The sequence below is a fragment of the Protopterus annectens genome, chromosome 1.part2, assembly GCF_019279795.1.
Source record: "Protopterus annectens isolate FY-2018-M chromosome 1.part2, PAN1.0, whole genome shotgun sequence".
Classification (NCBI taxonomy): domain Eukaryota; kingdom Metazoa; phylum Chordata; order Ceratodontiformes; family Protopteridae; genus Protopterus; species Protopterus annectens.
Window position 1 is genome coordinate 393,695,728 of NC_056727.1, and position 22,298 is coordinate 393,718,025.

Sequence of the window (22,298 nt, forward strand, 5' to 3'; positions counted from 1 at the left end):
AAAGCTGTTTTGGTGAGGATATGCCTCGCAGATTAAATATTTACATAATAGCATTGCCCTATTATGACTTAGTTACATGCACTTTTTACTATCAAAACAATGAGCAACTTTGAGCAGAAAGCCCATTTCCAGCCTTGTGACTTCTACTCCTTACTCATCAAGACTTCCATACTTTCCTAATAAGAATCTAAGGACTATAAGGTATTTAGGACATCTTCCTGTTCAGCAGCAGATGTAAACCTATCTAACCCAAATGTTTTATTAAAAATTCAAATACATGGCACTATTAGGGAACAAAATACAAATGTTAATATTAGCTAAAACATTAATAAATACTTCCAGAAAAAAAAGCAGGTACTTCATCACGACTATGAATGCTGTATACTACACAACTATACAAGTGTCAACACAAAGTATAATTATCTACCTGAAAATTATTCAAGCAAATACAAAGGTACAGGAAGGATCTGTGTGTTGTGCAACCTTAATATTAATTTACAGATAATAAAGGGACATTACAATTCAAAAGCACAAGTAAAGAAACAACATAGAAGAGCATTATTCTTAACCTTCCTTAACATTATATTTTTGTATCAAACTGTAAATGAACATAGTAGACAGCCACTGATTAAAGACATGCAAAGCTACGTTATGCTTTACCCTTTAAGCCATGGCATAGTTACCCAGCAAGAAAAGTAGTTTTAGCAGAAAACAAAGTATTGAACCACAAGATAGTTTGAATATGTCTTTCTGTCAAACATGACCAAAGTACTTCTTTGCAGATAGAGAAAAGTATAACAATATGCATTTGATAACCCTGTATATTTCTAATTAACTGTGTTACCCTAGCTGTAGTAGCAGAATATATAATTGAAAAATAAAGGTGATTTTAGACACACAGCATATTTGTTATATTTGTGACAAAGTTAAATATATGTCAGATTTCTAAATTATCCGTAATCTCACATGATGTCCTTTTAGCCTGCTAGTGTGCCTTTAAGTTAAACAAATGTCTAAGAAAATTGCAAACACCACAGAGAATCAGAATTGTAAATATATAACATTTTAAAAGAGATAAATTAATATTTCAACCACAATTGAAGCTCGACATATACACAAATTTAATACAAAATGATATTTCAGACTTTAGCATTAATTCTGTCACATCTGCACAAAGTAAGCAGAGTATTACAAAGGCAGATTAGATGAAATGATAATATTAAATAGTATCAAATGACCACTACTAATGACACCATGTTCATATGGGAAAATCAGACCAGACTGGATTTGCAATCACATCGTCATGCCTGTCAGAAACATTCAGTGCGCTCAGAAATATGAAGGGTTACTGGATGAAATGCATAATGCAAGTCTCCATTGAGACTCCTACTGATTCATAAGAATTTGCATTGCATACTCCAGGCAGGTCTGTCTACCACATTCACAAATGAGGAATATTGTGGGAATGCAAGGCTGCCATGCTATCATATATCCTGAGCTTTTTGATGCATTTTATGTCATTATCATGACTAGTATAATGAAAATCACATTGTGACTCAGGAATTCCCCAACCTGAAAAAGAGAGCATGCTGCAATGGGCAGAGAGAATCTTATCCCAGGGATGGAGTGAGACATCAGGCTTGAGTACCACTGTTAGCACTAAAGGAACCAGTTTGGCGGGAAGAGGAATTATGAGTTGATGGCTGATGAGCTCTCCAGGAGCGAAGCTGAGGGGTTCATCACAAGACACATCCCCTGCTAGCTTGTCATCACTGGAGATTAGGTGCCTAGCAAGAAATATTCACTCAGAGTTGACTGTGGTTTCTCTATACAAATTGGCATGGGTCAAAGCAGTTACCCTGATGGCCATCAGATGGGGGGAACAAATAAAAAAGGGAAAAGGATGAGCAATGTAAGTCATGACAGTAGTCAAGGCTGAAGCTTAAATTGTAACCCAAAACATGAAAACCAAAATATGGCAAGAAATGACCAAGGATCTTCAACCATTTTATGTGAAACTTGACTTGTGAAGATGCTCCCAGATTTCATCATCCATATATGCTTCAAGCTGTCATGTCCCTATTCCCTTTCAATTTCAGTATGATCTGACCTTTCTAAAGAGAAATGAGTGTATTCAAGTTTAATGGCAGGAGCACTTTGTGGTACATATGAAATGAAAGATTTGGAGGGGAGATGCCAGTATCATCTCTGTCCAGTGGCATCTTGTAAGATAATAACGTGATGACTCTTCTACCATCAAAACAGTATAAGTTGTAACACGAAGGAATCAGCAATAGCAAACCTAGAGATGTACTGTCTGATCCATTTAGGCTGGCAATTGGCATGGGAAATGGCATGGAATCACTATAAACTCGTTCACTTCCACTAAAAACTGAGAAGATGACTGGTGATATGAAGAATGTCAGCCACCATGCCATATTTAGGAAGGCATATAAATGGATGTGGAACTTATTGAACCACGTGCTGTTCTTTCTCCAGCAGCAAACTTCCTTGCCTCTTTTGTTCTGTACTGTCTTTCTCCCATTACCAAATGATTAGTGCCATGGCCCTACTGAAACAGCAGAGATTATTGTCATTTACACACACACATCTGACAGAAACAATGGGGGGACTAATATGTCTTTTTCCCTGCCCGTAAATGATGAAGCTCCTTGAAATTTGTTTTTGGTGTGCCCTGCTGAAAGTTGTCTAAGTATTTGCATGACGTGGTGAGTACCAGTATGGTGTGGGGGAGGGCAGTGCTCCTGTAATAGTATCCTTTAAATGGCATGCTACTACTATCTGCCTTTTTTGGTGGTACTTCAAGTAGTACATAACATTTTAGGAAACTGTTCATTAATACTTCATATCACAGCGATATGTGCAACTCCTCCAGAAGTGTCATATGTTAAATCATAATGTCAGGGCATATGTTGTACATGGCAGCATCAACTTGCTTATTATTTTTCTTTTGAAAACATCTTCTGTCAAAAGAAAGAAGGAATTAGATTGGATATCTCATACAGTCCAATGATCAGTTGTTTAAACTACTGCCAGCACCATTGCAGCATTATTAAAAAAATATGCTGAAGTGTCTCAGAAAACACAGATGAAGGGTGAAGTACCACATAAAGCACAGATGGCAATGACTACCAACTATTGTCATAAAAATAAAGAAAATTGTCTTTACTTTAAATATTCCATTTTTAATAAATACATCTGATTGTCTCACTGGCTGGGCACAGCCTTCACAAAGAAAACTAATTTTTTTGTCCAATGTTTAGGTTCTGCAGGAAAAACATGCAGTTTGTTTTCCTTGACTGGACATTAAGTCCAGGTTTCACTGGTGTACACCTAACACCTAATTAGGTACACCATTGACAGCAGGATACATGATGCACAGCCTCTGCACCCCATCACAGTTTTCCACTGAGCGTCATTCTCTAGTCAGTGACTCCTCACTCTGTTCATACCCTGGTTGTGTTTCCCGGAACACATGAATGCAGTCTGTTATATTTACAGACACAGTTCATGAGTGTGAGCAGAAGATTCACTCTGTTATATTTACAGACACAGTTCATGAGTGTGAGCAGAAGATTCACTCTGTTATATTTACAGACACAGTTCATGAGTGTGAGCAGAAGATTCACTCTGTTATATTTACAGACACAGTTCATGAGTGTGAGCAGAAGATTCACTGTGTTATATTTACAGACACAGTTCATGAGTGTGAGCAGAAGAGTCACTCTGTTATATTTATAGACACAGTTCATGAGAGTGAGCAGAAGATTCACTTCAAGTTGTACTGAATCGTCAATCCACTTGTGTCACTTGTATGCATCCATAAAATGCCCAGAAAATGTAGGGCTGTTTCCACCCTTCAATGTACAATGTGGCACTTGCATTATTTTAACAGTATGAAATGTTTTCTCTCTCTGTACTTCATCCTGCTGTCTGACCCCATTACATCTCCTGTTGACCATCAGTTTTCTTCAATCATCTGCTTTTTGTACAGCTGCTAGCTCTTTCTGCGAATGTAAACACAACTGTTTTCATGAATGTTAGCATTTCTGAACATGTGATGTCACCAGCAATAAATGCTTCTTGCTCTTTAATTTCTTCCTGCAGTTCCAACTCTGTGATTATTGCCAGAATTGTAAGACAAGCAAAGTTTTCTCTACCAAACAGCAAAGGAATCTACATGCCGATGTGACAAAGTATAAACTTGATAGAGTAAATAAATATTTCCCTAGTCTGCTCTGGAAAACAGACATAGTATCAGGCAAATTAACAGTTCAACAAAATGTTGTAAATAGTAAGTAATTAATATGATACAGAAATAGTATATAATCCAAAAGATGCAACTAATGCAGCCAGGCTAGCTATTAGAAGATACAATTATTATCAAGAGATTTTAGAGGCACAAGAAGGGGTATTTGCGAGATGTGAACAGACTGTGCTGAACTGACAGAAACTTTAGTATTAGAAGAACTTTGTTAGAAAAGGTTAATATGGCTGTGACATGGTAAAATGCTTTTGACAGCAATGAAAATGTCAAACATTAGAGGATTTTGTTAAGAATGAATGGCTGTGAGATGTACTGGTAAGGAATAGATCTCACTGTGGCAACTTTAAAGAACTGATATAATATCTATTTTGAAAACAAAAAAGATTACAGAAATATCCATATTACTGAATATTAATGATGTATTAATACTAAAAAATGATGTTCAGGGCTCTAAACAGCTACTGAGGTGTAAACTATAAGTAAATCAGGTGCAAAATCACCCTAATTATCCAAGTGTAACTAGTTTCTCAGAAGCTTAAAATTTACAAAAATCAGTGCAGTTGTCATTTTCTCCTTTCATTTGCTTTTACATCTAATGTGCTGAGTTTACATTTTACTTATGTGTGCACCAAAAGGTATACATTATTTAACAAAATAATGATCATTCTAGTAAGTAAATAACAAATGAAAGGGGTGGTAGTGTGCATAGCTGGCCTTTGGTCTGCAAACTGGCTGCAGTATAACAGGTATCTTGGCTGCATTACTTTTAGGCAAATGATTTGTGAACAGAACTGTACGTGTCAGCTTGTAGGCACTGTGCACTATAGTGAAATTATGTTGTACTGAGCAGATGTATTGCAAATCAAAGTGAATTACTGAGAGTTCTCCTCCTCTCTATTGACATTAGAACAAAACATAGCATGGGCAGAGACTGATAAGTGCACCTGGACATATAGCAGAGTGAATAGGGGAAATGAAGAGAAATAACTCATGACTCCTTGGTTAGATAAATCAGTGGGTCGAGATGAGCTGCCATCTAAATGACACAGTGGACTGTGAGCAACTTGTACAACTGTGTAGTTACTAAAGCTGTGGCAAAAAGGTGAAGATTAGTGATGGCACTGTGTCCTTGCAAAATGAGGCTCAAGGATGGACCCAGCAAGGTTATTATTAGCTTTAATTCATTTCTGTGAAAGGTACATGATAACATTTCAACAATAAGATATTATCCCCATCTAAACATGGATTCCGCCCATATCACCGTACCACCACTGCACTCCTATCATTCATGGACACTGTGACCCAAGAAAGGGACACTGGAAAAATTGCCTCCTCTCTCTTTCTGGACCTTTCCAAAGCCTTCAACACCATATCCCACCTCTTACTCTTGGCAAAGCTATCCAATCTGGGAATATCACCCCCCCCCACTCTAAACTGGTTCTCTGATTATCTAACCAACAGACAGCAAACCACTAAATAGCTCCATTCTTTCTCACCATTCCTCAATATATATATACATAGACGTTCCCCAAGGATCCATATTGGGATCTCTCATTTTTAGCATATTCATTATGACTTCCACTCCACCCACCCCCTAAATCCTGTAGTACAGTATACCGATGACTCAACCATCATCTGCTTTGCTGACTCTGCTGATGACCTTCTCGCTAGGACCCAACATGCCTTCTCAATCACTGAGGAATGGATGAATAACAACCATCTAGGCCTTAATCCCAGCAAAGCTGACCTACTTATATTCATGCCCAAAAAATCACCCCCCCCAAACAAAGCAGATTTTAATATCTATTCACACACAAAACCTGCATTAGAGCAGTATCACAAACTGAATTTCTATGAGTTATAATAGACAAACACTTAACCTTCGATCTACACATCCAAAACTGCATCAAAAAGTCACAGAAACCTGGCACCCTCTATAAGCATAAATTGTACCTCACACCCACCACTAGACAAAACCTTGCACTATCCTATTTGCTTCCTTGACTTTTATATAGTGCCCATTTGTTCACTACCATTTAAAGCTCCTTAAAATCCAAGATTGAGTCCTGTTATAACAAGGTTGCCAGGTTCGCTACCAATGAAACTTACTCTTGCCATCACTGCATCTCCCTACGCAAACTAAAATGTCTTGAACTTCCCCATCACGTAACCTACTTACAGTTAACCACAGCTCACAATATCATTAACAAACCTTCCAAATGCCCATCCTTCACCTCCCTGTTTACTTTCCGTAAGCCCTCCTGACAACTTAGATCTGAAAATTAATTCCTTCTAATAGTGAAAATACCCAGTCTAGCATTTGGTCAATCTCTCTACTCGTACCATTGCTAAAACTTGAAATTCTCTACCCAGCTCTATCAGAACTATTTCCAATCACATATCCTTCAAAAAGTTTCTAAAACAGCATCTCTTAGCCCTATGGCAATGTACATGTGGCTACGACTACAGAGCATCTTCCCCCACCTGATCTCACTAACTTTTTTTCTCCTCTCTGCTTAACAGTCTTGCTGTCTTCACTCTACAGTATCCAAAGAGAACAATATATTGTACTTTATATATTTTGTATATAATGTATACTGCCTTTCTTATTCTAGCTAGAAATTTATGATAAGATTGTATGTCTGTTAATTTGTTATCTCTCTATATATGTAGAAAATGTGATTGTATTTAAATTTCTTTTGTATGTTTAGCGTTTCTCCCAGGGCCTCCACTGAAAATGGGCACTTTTTGGCCCAGTGGACCATCCTGGTAAACAAATGCAAATAAAAAAATAATTTCATTTGAAAAGATAAATGAATTCCTAAAATGTGATCTTTTACAAAGGATGGGTATTGCACTCTGTTATGTTTCATACTGGATCACTAGTGAGATGGACATGGGGAGCACTATGGATTGGAGGCATCTGGGCATCATTGAGTGGTATGCTATTGGGAAATTAAAACATTACAAATGATATGCTCTGAAGGATTGATGTTTGAAGACAATCATTAGGTGAAAGTTCATAAAGCAGCACATTGTCAGAAGTCTTGTGGTTTCAAGAAATTAGTTGGCTCCTTGGCTTGCTCCATGAAACATTGATTTAAAAAGTTTAATTTGTGTATTAATAAAGTTACTTGACAGAGAAGTTAAGTCAGTAGTATATGAAGGTGCCATCTAATTAATGGTAATCATGGTGATCGAAGGTGTGGAAAGTACTGCAGAAAATGTAACTTTGGAAATGGAGGCAAGTGTCTGCGTGACTCAAGATAAGCAAACCAAGTTAAGAAGTGTGAGGCTGATATGAAGACTTTAATGCAATTAATTGTAAAAGAAGTGCCAAAAGATACTAGAGGAGACGCAACATGATTTATAGCATCGCAAAGGAACGGTTACCTGGCTGTGTAAGGAAGCTTGAGTATATTGTATGCTTGTATGATCAGCAAGGAACCATCATGATGCTGATAAAGCAGAGAGGGGGTGAGAAATGACATCAAGTGAACAAAATGGCTGAACAAGTGTAATATATAGAAAAGCATTTCTTGGCAACAGATGGCAAAGTTCAGCGGAGTTAAACCAAAGGGAGTATTGAAGGGACAGGAAGAAGCAGAGGTACTGACAATATGAAAACAAAGATGGTGTATATAGAGGCATTTCAAATAAATCAATATATGCTAATAAAGTGATATGAACACCTGTGATTGAAACTGATAAGAAATATGAGAACCCTGGGGATATTATGAATCAGTTTGTCTTCTGCTATGAGAAACAGCAGTTTGTGTTGAAATCATGGCAAACACTAAGGATGTTTTCAGTGGCCGATATACACCTGTTTATGCTGAACATGATTATTCACAGGATACTTTTCAACAATGAGTGCAGTTTATGGATGACATTCAAGAATGAAAAATATGCAGAATACATTTTCTTCCCATATTAAAGCTTTATTGGACTGATGGAATGTTAATATGTTCAAATATTATTTAAAATTATTAGAAATGAGCATTCTATAAATGTGCCCCATGATGCAGGTACAATAGTTAAAATCAGTATCAGTAAACATGGGGATAGAGTTATCAACAGAAGTGGAAAATGAATATGATTAAAAACTGAGTATAGGAATGTTGATTATTGTACTGCAGATGGTGCATGGTGGTTTGGAAAATGGAAAATTCAACTTGAAAATCCAAGCCTGGAAATGGATTATTCCTATGCAATCCTACCACAGCTATGTTTCAGGGGGTTCTATATATAAGCATTTCAAAAATGTAATAGGTCGAATCACTAAATGTCGAACTGAAATGTATGACATTTCGAATGCCGATAAAAAAAAGTAAAGGGTGTAGAAAGGGGGGCAAGCCCCTCTGCACCCCCCACACCCCCGCTACTTAAATATACCAACTCCGAGACTGCACTACATCGAGGTAAACAGAAATCTCCCCTTACAGAGATTTCCATTTACCAGTTCGGTGTTCTGCCCTTTTGGCATTCTCGATGCGACAATATCAAATTCGATATTGTCAGCATTCGAGATGCTGATATGGACCCATTTCAGGAATGGCATGGAAATGTGACTTGTGCCTTTAAGACTGCAAACATATATAGAAGCATTGATCAGAGCTTATTTAAAAGAAAGCCTGCATGAACTGCTAAATCAAGACTTACAAGTGAAACCTGTAATAGCTCACCTACTGATTTCAGAAGGGTTGCAGGAGTTCAGAAAGTATATAGAGAAAAATGTGATAGTTAAAAGTCCAGCTAATGAAAGAATGGTGAGAAGAGAAAAAAAAATAGTGCTAATACATACAAAACAGAGGCATTGCTAAGGTGGGGTGAAGGGACAGCTGCACAGGATGGAAGGTGTCGGGGGGGGGGCTATTGGTAGCTGTTGATCTATGGAAGCTACTCATCAGTGATAGCTGTTGATCAGTGGTAGCTGTTGATCAGTGGTATCTGTTGATCAGTGGTAGCTGTTGATCAGTGGTACCTGTTAACCAGTGGTAGCTGTTGATCAGTGGTAGCTGTTGATTGGTGGTAACTATTGATCTGTGGTAACTATTGATCAGTGGTAACTGTTGATTGATGGTAGCTGTTGATCAGTGGTAGTGCAATAACTGACTGCCAGTATCACATTTGCAATAAGGATTGAAACATTATGTCTTCAGTTGTCTGTATGAAAGAAGCAAACTACATGTTACTTTTGTAGCAAGTGGTTTGCTGCAAATATGGATATTTTGCTGCTCAGCTCTTTTCTCGTGTGTTCAGCAGGGAGCTGAACCAAGGACTACAATGGCTAGCTATGACTCTGATACATAAAATGATAAAATTAACTGTTTCCAAGGTCTGTTGTTGAACATCAAATAGAATAATTTCCAAAGGTGCTTCATTACAAAATATTGGAAAGAAGGTACAGATTCTGTTATTGAGCTAAATGTATTAAGCATTTGGGAGGGTGGCCTAATGGTTAAAGTGTTTGCCTTACAAACACAAGGTACAGGGTTTGAGTCTCACAAGGGATAATTGGCTAAGCTTGAAATGGCTCGCAAGGGCAATTAGCTTAGTACTAACCTATGAACCTATCCTAAAGTTATTGCTAGGGAATATCAAGAAAGAGCACGGGAGCTTAGCAATCAGCATGTACTCACTCCAGAAGGGCATATTACAAAAGATCTACTGGAGGAAATTAACAAGAAATTTTTCAGAGTTATATCCTCCTTTCATTGGTCAGCATAAAACTGAATGAGTGACACCACCTACAATACAACAGGTTACTGGACATGAATAGTATTTCAGTTGTTTACAAGGACCAGCTAGCCAAGCCCATTGCCAAGGATGAAATTAGCACAGCCATTCAATCTCTAGCAGTGCACAAGGCTTTGTGGCCAGATGGATTAAATGCAGAGTTTTATAAGTTACACCAAGAGCAGATGCTGGATCCACTTCTAAATCTGCTGTGTGAAGTTGAATCAATGGGGAGTTTTGACATTAAACTATTATAAGCCAAAGCTGTGAGACAAACTGTTGCCTACGAATTATAGACCCATATCACTGCAGTGTAACAAGCACAACAAGAATGTAACACGGACGGTGCAGTGGTGCAGCAGCAGCAGCATTGTCACCTCACAGCAAGAGGTTCTCCGCTTCAATTCTCAGCTGGAGTGCTTTCTGTGTGGAGTCTGCATGTCCTTCCTGCGCTTTTGTGGGTTTCCTCCAGGTGCTCCGGTTTCCTCCCATGTTTCAAAGACATGCATCTGGAGCATTTTTAAAAATGGTTTCATTCCAAGTTGGACTTTCCCAGTAAACAAATCCTAAATAAAAAAATAAATATGCAAAAATGTTAGTGAATTGATTACAAAATTTAATGAAGGCTGTTATACCTTCAAACCATTATGTTGCTATTAAAGGCAGAGGAGGTATTCAAGACTGTTTACACTATGGTTGAACATACAGATATGGGCACACTGTATGGCAAAATTAGCATGTGAGCTTTTAATAGACTTTCATAAGGTATTTGGCACTATCAACTGGAATTTAATGTGGGAGGTCTTTTTATGTTATGGCTTCCAGGAGTCATTTATCAAAGAATTACTTTATTCTAATCCAGTGGCCAGAGTGGACACTAATGTTTTTTTTTTTTCAGAGCCAATAAGATTGCATAGGGGTACTAGGCAAGGACACAGCTTATCACAATTCTATTTTTTTAGTTACAAATAAATTGGATAGAGTTTTGCATAAAAAATTCCTATGACTGGATTAACTCCATTGGGATGTAAAATATATGTTTACATTATAGTTTGTAGACAGTTGTATCATTTGGATAGAAACCCCCAAAATCACACTTAGTCCTGTTGTCGAAAAAACTGAGCAATTCTCAAAATTGTCAGAGTTGTACTTTAATGACACTAAAATGATAATTGTTACATTAACATCAAATATGCAAGCAAATTTGGGTAGGTGGCGATTACACCCACTGAATGTTAATGAGCAATGTATCTATATGGCAATTCATTTATCCTCTGAGATAGGGACAGTAATACATCTAAATGCAGAACCATGAATACAGAGTATTACTCAGTAAATTAGTTCCCAAATAACACTGTCTTCCTGTATTGTCAAGAATTCAAGTGACTAAAGTGTTTTTCTTCCAAAGGTGCTATTCATCATGTGACATCACATCTCTCACATATTACATGATCTCAACCTATAACAACTATAAAAAAATATTTACCTTTGACAAGGGGAAAAATCTTGAGTGTCTAAGAGTGATATGTACAAGGTACCAAAGCAAGTAGGAGGGGAGGTCCCAAATTTATGGGGATATGGAATAGCTGCAATAATGTGGGTCTATTGTACTTTATCGAATGTCAAAATTGGTGAAACCCATATGGTCGACAATTTGATTCAGTGAATCATTCTGACTGAAATTGTGGTACAGTAGGGATCAAGATTTGCCCTTTTCCCTACTGTACACTGATTTTGCAGTTGCTGTAAATAATTAGTTGGGGGTAGGGGGTGCAGCCCCCTTAAAAACATTGTTTCTGTTGTGTGCGGGTGTTATTTTTGTCTATTTTAGTTTATCAACAAACTGCATTGTTGCCCATATGATCTTGACCATATGGTATAGGAATGCAAAGAAATAAAGCATATGAAGGCCAGGATGTTAGAAAACATGAAATGGGCAACAAAAATGTTTTTGCCACATGACAGAGTCATAGAGATGTTCATTGTTGGCTATTGCAGATTTCTCCACTTGGAGTCATATTATGTGAGACAATATTCTCCTTGATAAGAGTTATTCTGTTGATATTATTGGCTACTATTTTTAAATTAGAAGAAAGAAGATTAACAATGACAGAAATATTTTTCTGTACTTGGCAAAGCCTCAGTCCATGCTCGGGTAGAAAATAGATATGAAGGTGTGGTCAGAACTTTCATCAATATTTTTGCACTTATGTTCTAATAATATATAAATTATGTACCATTTTGTACACACTGATAAGTTTTTCCTTTGTTATGATATTGGAAATTGTATTATTCAACATTAGGGAAAGATACTGACTATGCTATTAGCAGTATTGATATAACTGTTGCTGCGTTAAAGGCTGTGATAATGTTTGTAATATTTTAATTTCACACTTATTTCAAATTGTTATTTTTAGCATTAGGATGATGAACGTGATATGTCTGCATGATATTTACTTTGCAAAATGCTCAATATGATGTAACAAATGTTATGCTGAAAAGGAAAATAAAATTGTGAAGAAACCATGAGGCAGGTCTTAAAACTGTGAAATGGAAAAAAAGATGGGTTAATTTGTTTAGTCTTGGACTGTCTCAAGAGGTGGAGATTGTAGTATAAAATTGTCAATCATGTAACACATTTTACAGAAATACTGTGGCAGAAAAGATGATAGCACATGAAATTCCATAAAGGTCATGAAACAAACCTAATATTGATTTGATTCAGTTTAAAGACTCATATTTTCAGATTTGAGTGGATTAATATCTGAAATACTCAGAGGTAATCAATATGAGAGATTATTAGTTATATTATAATACTTGTAAATGTGATATTTTCCAAGCATGGAATTCCTAATGTCCCCAGGAAGATAATGGTCCTCAGTTTGTGAGTCAAGAATTCCATAATTTGTCAATTGAATGGCCATTCAAGCACATTACAACCAGTACAAAATATTTATAATCCAATTAACAATTTCCATTTGCAAAATGGACCGCTTTGCTCCAATAACCATATCCAACCTCTTCCCCAGAGTTTAATCCTTTATTCCTACCGACCTGTCTTAACCTTATAGGTTCATAGGTTCATACTAGGCTATCTGCCCAAGGGCATTTATAAGCCTAGCCCATAGTTATGTGGCTTTCGCCACCCCTTTAGTTTGAATAAAACTATGTCTATTATTTTGCTGTGCCTCTGTCAAGCAGTGACACTGAAGTAATCCCTGGGGTATATCTGCGATCTCCCATCCATTGGTCAAGATTCCTCTTGAACAAGGCCAGCGAGGTGCTCTGCCTCACATGTACCGGGATTTTGTTCCACAGCATAGGGAGTCTCTGGGTGATGAATTTGTCCCTCCAGCATGTTCTATTAATAACCGTGTCAAGGTTTAAGTCTCCCGCCCTTGTGGTTCTGAGGGATCTAGATTTTTTGAGGTGAAGCATATTCATCAAATCTGGGTTTGACATGGCCTTATATGTCAGGCACAGGTCACCTCTGAGCAAGTGGTATGAGACTGAATAGAGCTGGAGTTCTTTCAGTCGGGCAGCATAAAACATATTTTTGAGACCCTTTATCCTTTTGGTGAGGAACTTTTGGGGCCTTTCCAGCTGCTGCAGGTGTCGGGTCAGATACATTCCGAATGGGGCATTGTACTCGATCATAGGTCTAATGAGTGATGAGTACAGGGGGACGATGACCTCCCTTGATCTAGATGTGAATCCCTTCATGATCAGGTGGGCAATGTAGAAGGTTTTCCTAACTACTTTAGCAACATGAGTGTCAAGCGAAGGCTACTGTCAACCTGGGTCCCCAGATCCCTGATGACTTCTTCTGTGCTCAGTGGATTGCCACCTATATGGTAGCTAGGGGTAACCTTGTTTTTCCCGAAAGGTATGACTATGCATTTCTTGGCATTTAACTTTAGGCCATGGCTCTGGCACCAGTTATCCATTTCTGTGAGGCCCTTCTGAAGGATATCTGTGTCAGATGTGTTTTCGACTATGGCGCCCAGTTTGCAGTCATCTGCAAACTTTGTCAGCCATAACCCTCCTGTGTTTGCTTGTACTTCAGAAAAGTAGATGCCGAACAAGAGTGGACCCAGGACTGAGCCCTGTGGGACACCACTTGTGACAGGCTTTGAGTCTGACATGGCTCCAGCAACTCTGACCCTGTGGGTTCTGTCACTTAGCCAGTTTGCAACCCATCTTGTGATGTATGGGTTTACATTCAAGCTGATGAGTTTTTCGATGATACCTGAGTGGGGTATTGTGTCGAAGGCCTTTGCCAAGTCGAGGTAGGCTGTATGGACTGCCTTTCCCTCATCAATGGCCTTGGTGACTGTCTCGAAAAAGTCAACCAAGTTTAAGAGGCATGATCTGCCTTTGACAAAGCCAAACTGGGTTGGATCCAAAGTCTGCAAGTTCCCTATGTCTTTATTTATGAGTTCCATTATGATCCCCTCCATGGCTTTGCAGATAAGGCTCGTCAAGCTAATGGGATGGTAATTACCAGGGTCGGTGGAGGCACCGCCCTTGTGAAGTGGGACCACAGTCGCTGTGCGCCACTCCTTGGGTATGTATCCTGAGGTGAGGCTAAGATTAAACAGCTGTCCTAACTGCGGGTTTAATTCCTCATTGAGTTTGTGGAGCACACAGCCGGGGACACCATCCGGTCCCATGGATGCTGTGTTTTTTGCCTTGGAGAGAGCAGTTCTCACCTGGGCATTGGAGATGTTTGGGGGGCTACAATCCTCTGGTATAGATATCTCTCCTTTTGGGGAGGGGGAGAAGTTTGCACTGAACCTGTCAGCCAGTATGTTGGCAATGTGTGTAGGTTCAGTAATCTTCACATCATTTTGAACTAATTCTGAGCATATCTGGGAGTTTCCTCCTAGGTTTCTAACATAGCTAAAGAAGGCCTTATGATTGTCTTTTGAGTCCTTGGCGATTTTTCTCTCAAAATTTGCCTTGGATGATTTTATGAGAGCTCTTAGTTTTTTACTTATAATAATCAAAGGTGTCTTACCTTTTAAGGATTTTGCTCTATCTTGTAGTAGCTTCCTCCTTTTGTTGTAGAGCTTGTTTATGGCTGGGGTCCACCAGACTGGACACTTGCCTTTGGTAGAAAGAGTCTTAGTTTTGTTTGGGATTGCCTGATCCATGTAGTCCTGTAGGTGCTGGTAGAAGGCATTTGTAAGTGATTCAGCGGTTTGAGTAATGTTTACCACTGGCTCAGGGGCCTTAAAGGAGACCACGCTAGTTTTTAGAAGTGTGAAGTTGGCTTTTGAGAAGTTTTTCACTGTGGTCTTTTTTATTTCAGGTGGGGGCGGGATGAGGACCTCCAGCGAGATTAGTTTATGATCTGATCTCACCAGTGAGGGGTATACTTCCGGTGTTGAGCATTGTGATCCCATGTTCATGATGATGAGATCAAGTATGTTTTCTCCTCTTGTGGGGATGGTGACTAGTTGTTCCATGGCATTTGAGTTTATGAACTCCAGGAACCTTTGGGCTAGAGTGTTTGGGCTTGAGTAGTGTTCCCAGTCTATATTAGGGCAGTTGAAATCACCTAGTATGATGGTGTTTGGAGATACATTTATCCCCTCCAATGTTTTCAGGAAGGCCATGTGAGGTTCCTGAGTTTGAGAGGGTGGCCTGTAACATGCTACAAATTGCAGAGGAGACTTGCCTATGGTTAATTGCACCTGGATGGTCTCCGATGCATCGTGCGTTGCCACCAACCTTGAGGTGTGGGTGTCCTTTATGAATATGGACACCCCCCTCCTTTCTTGGTGTTTATATCTTGACATAAGTCATACTTTACAAATAGTACTAGCTATGTTCAAAGCCTAGGTTTTGTTGTCAAGATGTAACACATTTGAATTTTCTCATGTATACTACATTTTGTTTACTTTATACTTTATTGATTATTGTAATGTGTGCATTAAAATTTATTGTTACACATGGAGCTTTTCTCCTCGGGCCTCTGCTGAAAAAGGATCTGTGTCCAGTCGGACTTTCCCAGTATAGAAATGTTAAATAAATAAATAAAATAAATTAAATTAAAAAGGCAATTTGAAACTGGATATAATATAACCAGAGAATATACTGCTAATGCAAAGAAAAAACATTATTTAGTTTTCCTGGAGTAACAACCCACTCCTGTTTACCTTATTGGCCCATCTCCTTTACATTTACTAATGAAGGAAAGATTTAAAAGTAACCTAACAGATGTTTTCAGTTGTACCACAAGCTATAACAAAAAGTTAAAGATGACTCAAAGGGTACTCAGAAAAGCCAGAGTCTGCCATGATAGATCCACAAGAGATCCAGCCATTATAGTATAAGTAGTACTGAGATGTAATTAAAGCAACAAGAATCAATTGTGGTAAAAACAGCAACAATGCAAGATTCTGTACTGTCAAAACAAAAGGGGAATCAGTTATTCAAGAGAAAAGAAAGCATCTCTGCACAACATGACTGGCTTTCTTTCAGTAGAGTGGCAGATAGTGCCACTAGCAGAGAATCCACTTCAAAATATGACCACAGAACCACAGCGGATGTCAGAGTTACACAATACAGGGTGGATACCAATGGTACAAAATACTCAGCAGAAGATACTATAGACTTGCTGTTAATTACCTGCCAAGACAGTTCATCTAGATGTGACTACTTTAAGAGGTTCTAGATGCTTTCAGCTCTGTGCCATACCAAAAAAAGCCCTGACTATGACCCAGATAACCTAAGTTCATTTAGCAACTCAAATGTTGGAAGACGTGCAGTGGGAGTTGGGTAAATGGCATGTGTCAGCTTACTTATCCTAGAAAGGAGATTGCCCAAATCTGTGCAACACCAGATCTCAGCTGAAAGGTACAGTATGCATAACATAGGCTAAGGGCATGTACCTGGTTCCTACCAAGCTGCTTAAAAGTCTGCTAAGGATAATGAATCCTCCTGGTAGCAGGCATGTACATGGACATGCTTCCAGTGAAAGAGAAGCATTGTAGGACCCCTTGCATCAGCAATGTGTACATCAGCTGCTGTGGGCTGAGAGTTAGGTCATCCTAAGAAAACCCCTAGTGGTTGCCTGGATGACAGATTTTCATGGTTGATTCTTGTCCCAGTGGTGGGATGGCCCTAATTAGCTGTTAGACATTTGATGGTTTGCAGGCAGCATGGATTTAAATAAAAATATGTTAACACTAGAAGGACTGTTAAAGTTTTTTATTAGATGGCATGACTTAAAAACATGCCATGATTTCACAAATGATAACAGAGACTTAGTTAATAAAGCTGTTATTAATGAATAATAATATTCTTTGAGCAAATGCGGGATATGCATGTATCTGATATCAGATATTTTGAAATAGCATAGACAGTTATGAATTTTTATCAATAACTATAAAATTAATTTTTCAGATCATGAGAACTACCTCTTTAAGCATTCAGTAAGGCTAATTTTTGAAAATGTCACATGGCTTCCTTTTTCAGGCTGTGTCAACTGCATCTTGTTATTTAAACATTTGCACTGGACTTGCAAAATTTTCAGAAAACAAATCCAAATACAGTACAACCAAAAACGGTCTGTGCAACAGGATATGAAATGACTAAAGGAAATGAGAAGCCTAAGAAACTCTCAAATGTGTGCACTGCATTTGTTATTGTTTAACAATTGGGTGGCCGACCAGAGGGATTGAAAGGATTTAGGAACTTTTCATCCTGAGAAGCTTTTCTCATTTGTTTTGCTTTATTTGCATATGTTCATTGCATTCACAAATTTATGATGCACTTGTTGTGGCTTCAGTCTAGGCTCTCTTTTTAGAGAGTAAGCATTAAGTATATTCAGCCTTCTTGATTTACCTTCTCAAAAGAAAACTACTGAGATGTTGTGCAAATAGTTATAAGCACGGATACTCAGGTAACCAAAGCTGAACAAACAGTGCTGAACAGTTGTGCACACTGAAGCAGATCAGCCAAGGTAGTATCCTCCCAGAATCTGTCAAAATTGCCAACAAAAACTAGTAGCATCCTAGATCACTGTATGCAGATAAAATCATGAATACCTGTAATGAAAAGAATTATTCTAGGTTAAAATTGTTTTAATTGTTTTTCATAACATAAATCTCCAGTGTACATTAAGGTTTATTTAGCACGGTGCTTATCATGGTATTGCATATAACTTGCATTCCTGATTTCCTGTGCATTTTTATAGTCTGCAGGGGGCTTCTCCAGCTCTGTTTGTTTTATAGGTAATCTACCTCAATTATTTATGTGCTTTATCACAATTCCCACATTTGCACTGTAGTGATATTTATGTGTTTATTCTAAAGTGACCTTTTCCAGGCTATTACTGTCTTAAAAACACTTCCTACAAACCAGCCTTACAGATCTTTCCTGCAGTGCCAAGATGTTCAAAACATGTGACATGACTCATTTATTTCTCTCATGCTTGGGTTTTTGTTTTTTTCCTAAAGCATATCAACATATGTCTTCAGGGTCTCTCTTTTCTTAAAATATTACAGGAAGACAAAGTGTCTACAGCATGCATTAGCTTTCGCATCTAATGATGGATCTTAATCTGATACTACAGTTGAAAAAGCAATTTTCAGTCTGATGCAAAGCTTTCAGTGTAATGTCCTTACTGATTCAAGAGTGTGATGCTGTCTGTATTTAGTAAACTTCCAACATTTATGTCACAGAAAAAAAAATGATTGCCTCAGAAATAAATAAATAAATACATACATACATACATGCATACATACATACAGTAGGAGAATAAACAGCTGGAGGGTCTGCTAGGGGCAGATAAGTAAAATATGAATGCCATTCTCCATAATCACGGTGTCAGAAACCACAAGCCAGCAAGCATAGATTAGGACATTCATTATTCATAAAAATAATTTAAATATTTATGTAAACAGGCTTGTTAAGGCTCCATCTTTTCAAGAAAAATGCAAAGGGCACTGAGGTACCAGTCATTTAAATGTTTCTTTTTTTCTGCTTTAAGAGAGCATCAAAAATAGCTCTAGTTCAGATTGCATCCGGATGAGCTAATTCTATCTGCCCAGTCAGTGAAAAATGCAGAACACTTGCTGTGTATGAGAAAACAAATAAAAGAGGTTTATAACTGATGAACTTCTGTCATGTCCACAGAGTTCAGGCACATAGTATTCTTAAGTGTATTTTTTACTTTCTTTTTTTTTTGAATGCTACAAAAACTGGATGCATTTTATAAGATACAGCCATCTTAGATGTTGATGAGGTAATCATATCACAGAAGGATGCAAACCTGTTTCTTGTTTAAAGTATTTTGAGCTAGCTCAGGTCTAGTTTGACATTTCCTGATCATGGCTCTCTGTACTGTTTCAGAATCTTCTTTGAAATGAAAATCTGCTTACTTGACAGAACATCTCTTGGTGACGTTTTCTGATAAATAAGAATATACTGAGCTGCTCAAGGTAAGACAACCATTACCACTGAGGAAATGTGTTAAAAAACAGTGATGCAGGATTAGGTCAGTGGTGGGTTTAGCAACACTTTCATGACCAGAATGACAGCTTTAAAGGCAGGCAATAAAACATAAATTTTCCTGGTGCTAATGCAGGAATGTAAATGGCCGCAAAGGCAAAGCTAACTTGTTATTACAAAATGGGTATTTTAAAAATGGATATGTTTTGGTTTCATTTATTCTTGTGAATTTGGAGTCATGCCATCCTCACACAGGACTAATACACTAAACTCCCAAATAACTGAACACTTGATAAAGTCTATTTTTAATGAACTGTTATTTCAGTAAACTGCTTTGCTGCAATTATCAATATTTGCTCATGACGGTATGCATTTAGTTTGTTACATGCCTAAATATTTCTAGAAACAGAGGAAGTTTATATTGTTTCCTTCACTTTTCCTAACTTGTTGCCTTATTCCATCTGTATTTGAAGTGGTGGTATACATTACTTTATTTGATTGGTAAACACAGACATTGACTAGTACAAATGACTTATTTATCACTGATATTTTTAGCAATGACAATGGCCATGAATGTGGGATAAAGTTATATATTTCATTACAAATCAAGATATCTAGTGTTTATAAAGTGAAGTCATGCAGTAATCCCATCCATGTATAACTTAAGGTAAACAGTACTAAAGAGTCAATGGTCACATACTTTATGTGACCGTGAAATAAAATAGCACTATGAAAGGATGTATGCCAACATTCACATGAGTAGGGGTACAAACACGAAAATATCCATGATCGCTTTATTAGCGCTGCAACAGAGTACAAGGGATTAAACCACATAAAATCACTTTAGTTAGCAGATCTAGGAAACTGTTGGTCTGATACCCTCCTTGTGGGAGGAGTAAAGACGCCTTTTGAAGTTTCAAACAGTTTGTTCAGTTAAGTAGATATATGGATGAGTAAAACAAGAAAACTCATCCATCCTCCTGCTTAATGGAATAAACAAATTGAAACTTCAAAAAGGCATCTTTATTCTTCCCATAGGGAAGGCATCAGAGAGAAAGTCTCTGTGATCTGCTAGCAAAAGTGATTTTTCCAGACTAATGCATTTGTATTGTGATTCTTGTTAGTCCTGTCACCCTCTGGGTGACAGCTGGGATACTAGACTTAACTCGAGCTTGCTGGATTACCTCTGCTTCCTTTATTATATCTGAGGATCAGCTGTAAAATGCTTAGTGTAAGGATGGTAAAAAACATGACTGTGTGGAACCGATAAGTAAATCCAACATACAAAAAGTGGCTACACTGTATGTTCACCATTCTATAATATCTGCTGTAACTCCAGACTGAATTCCATGCTAAAACACAAATTACACATCTGCACATCATTATGTTTTAGTAAGTTTACCAATAAGAACTGTTGTAGCCAGGTTACCTTCTAATAGACTTCAATAGCTTTATCACTCCTCTGTACTTCATTTCCTAAACTGACATGAATTACCCATTGGCACCTCAACTCAAATAATCTAGTGTGACCTTGCTAGAGGTAGGACAATCAAAGAACTATCAAGGTAGTAAATGATGGTTTGTATTCAACAAAAATACCAACAGAAATTGCTTTTAACTGATATTCTGCTTGTTATTTCTTTAAAAACCTGATTCATGTTTGTTTCTTTTCACATTGGGTCTGTGTCTGTGATATCACATGAACTACATGATGTCTTTTACTCATGCTGTTTTATTTCATGTCTACCTCCCTTTTCTTTGTTTTTTCCCCAAGTTTTTCTTTCTACCTCCTTTTCTGTCTATCCTTTCCATTTAACCCTACAGATTTTTATTCTGCACTTGTTCCTTTTCCACTCTTCCCATTCCTCTCTGCTTACCCCGTCTTGTCAGGTTTCCTATGGCTAAGTGTTTTCTATTCTGTCTTATCTGTAGAAGCCTTCATCTTATACCTCCCTAAACCTTCTACTACTTCTTAACATTTTTCACTCTGAATTCTAATCTGCAATTTGTTTATAAACATACCATAACCAGCGACTATTATAAGTTTACATCTCACTTTATTTCTTCTTATTTCAGCTAGCATTCTCTGCACTGTAAATACTGCACACACTTTCTGTCATTTTCCCTCATTTATGGGGGTTCCTGTAATGTGCATCAATAAATTCCATTAGACTGGCACACTGACAGGCTTTATAATTAAAGTTTTGTTCTTAAGTATTATTGCATTATAACTTCATATTTATGTTAATCTAATAACTACTCATGTTGCATAGTGGGGTATGTGCATCCTAGGGAACTTTCATCCTGATACTTCCTCTGACATTGAAGTCTTCTCAATGGACAGCCTCCCAAAAAGACAAAAGAAACAAATAAGCATTACTCATTATTATTATGAAAGTGCCACTAATAAGTGAATTCTCTGAAAATATTTAATCAGTGTATGTATTCATTATTTCTGAAATATGTGCCTTAATAGCATAAGTTGTTGACAGACAGAAATGTATGTGTTACAGAAGTAACATACACATACAAACCTAAAACACCAAAGCAGCATAGAGCAAATAAACCAGAAAAACTAGAAACATGTTCTACTCAGCAAACTTGGGGAGTCACCAAGACCTGTTCTAAAAATGAATGCTTTCATTCTTTATTCATACACCAAGAGCTTCATCAGATAAATATAATGCAACACATATCAGGTTTAAAAATGGTGCCCAACAGATCACATGACCAAAACATACAATCCCCTTTCCTCAGCTTTTAAAGTGACACATCAATACAAGTCAAAGTAACAAATCAAACTAGTGAA

General features: G+C 37.6%; 1 long non-coding RNA gene across 1 annotated transcript in view; it reads left to right on the plus strand.

The window, feature by feature from the left end:
- Window positions 1–19,473, plus strand: part of LOC122789277 — a 1,405,129-nt gene extending 1,385,656 nt beyond the window's left edge. The window contains exon 5 of the long non-coding RNA XR_006362798.1: window positions 19,391–19,473. This is a non-coding gene — a long non-coding RNA (uncharacterized LOC122789277). The remainder of the gene's footprint in view (window positions 1–19,390) is intronic.
- The last annotated feature ends 2,825 nt before the right edge of the window (window positions 19,474–22,298 follow it).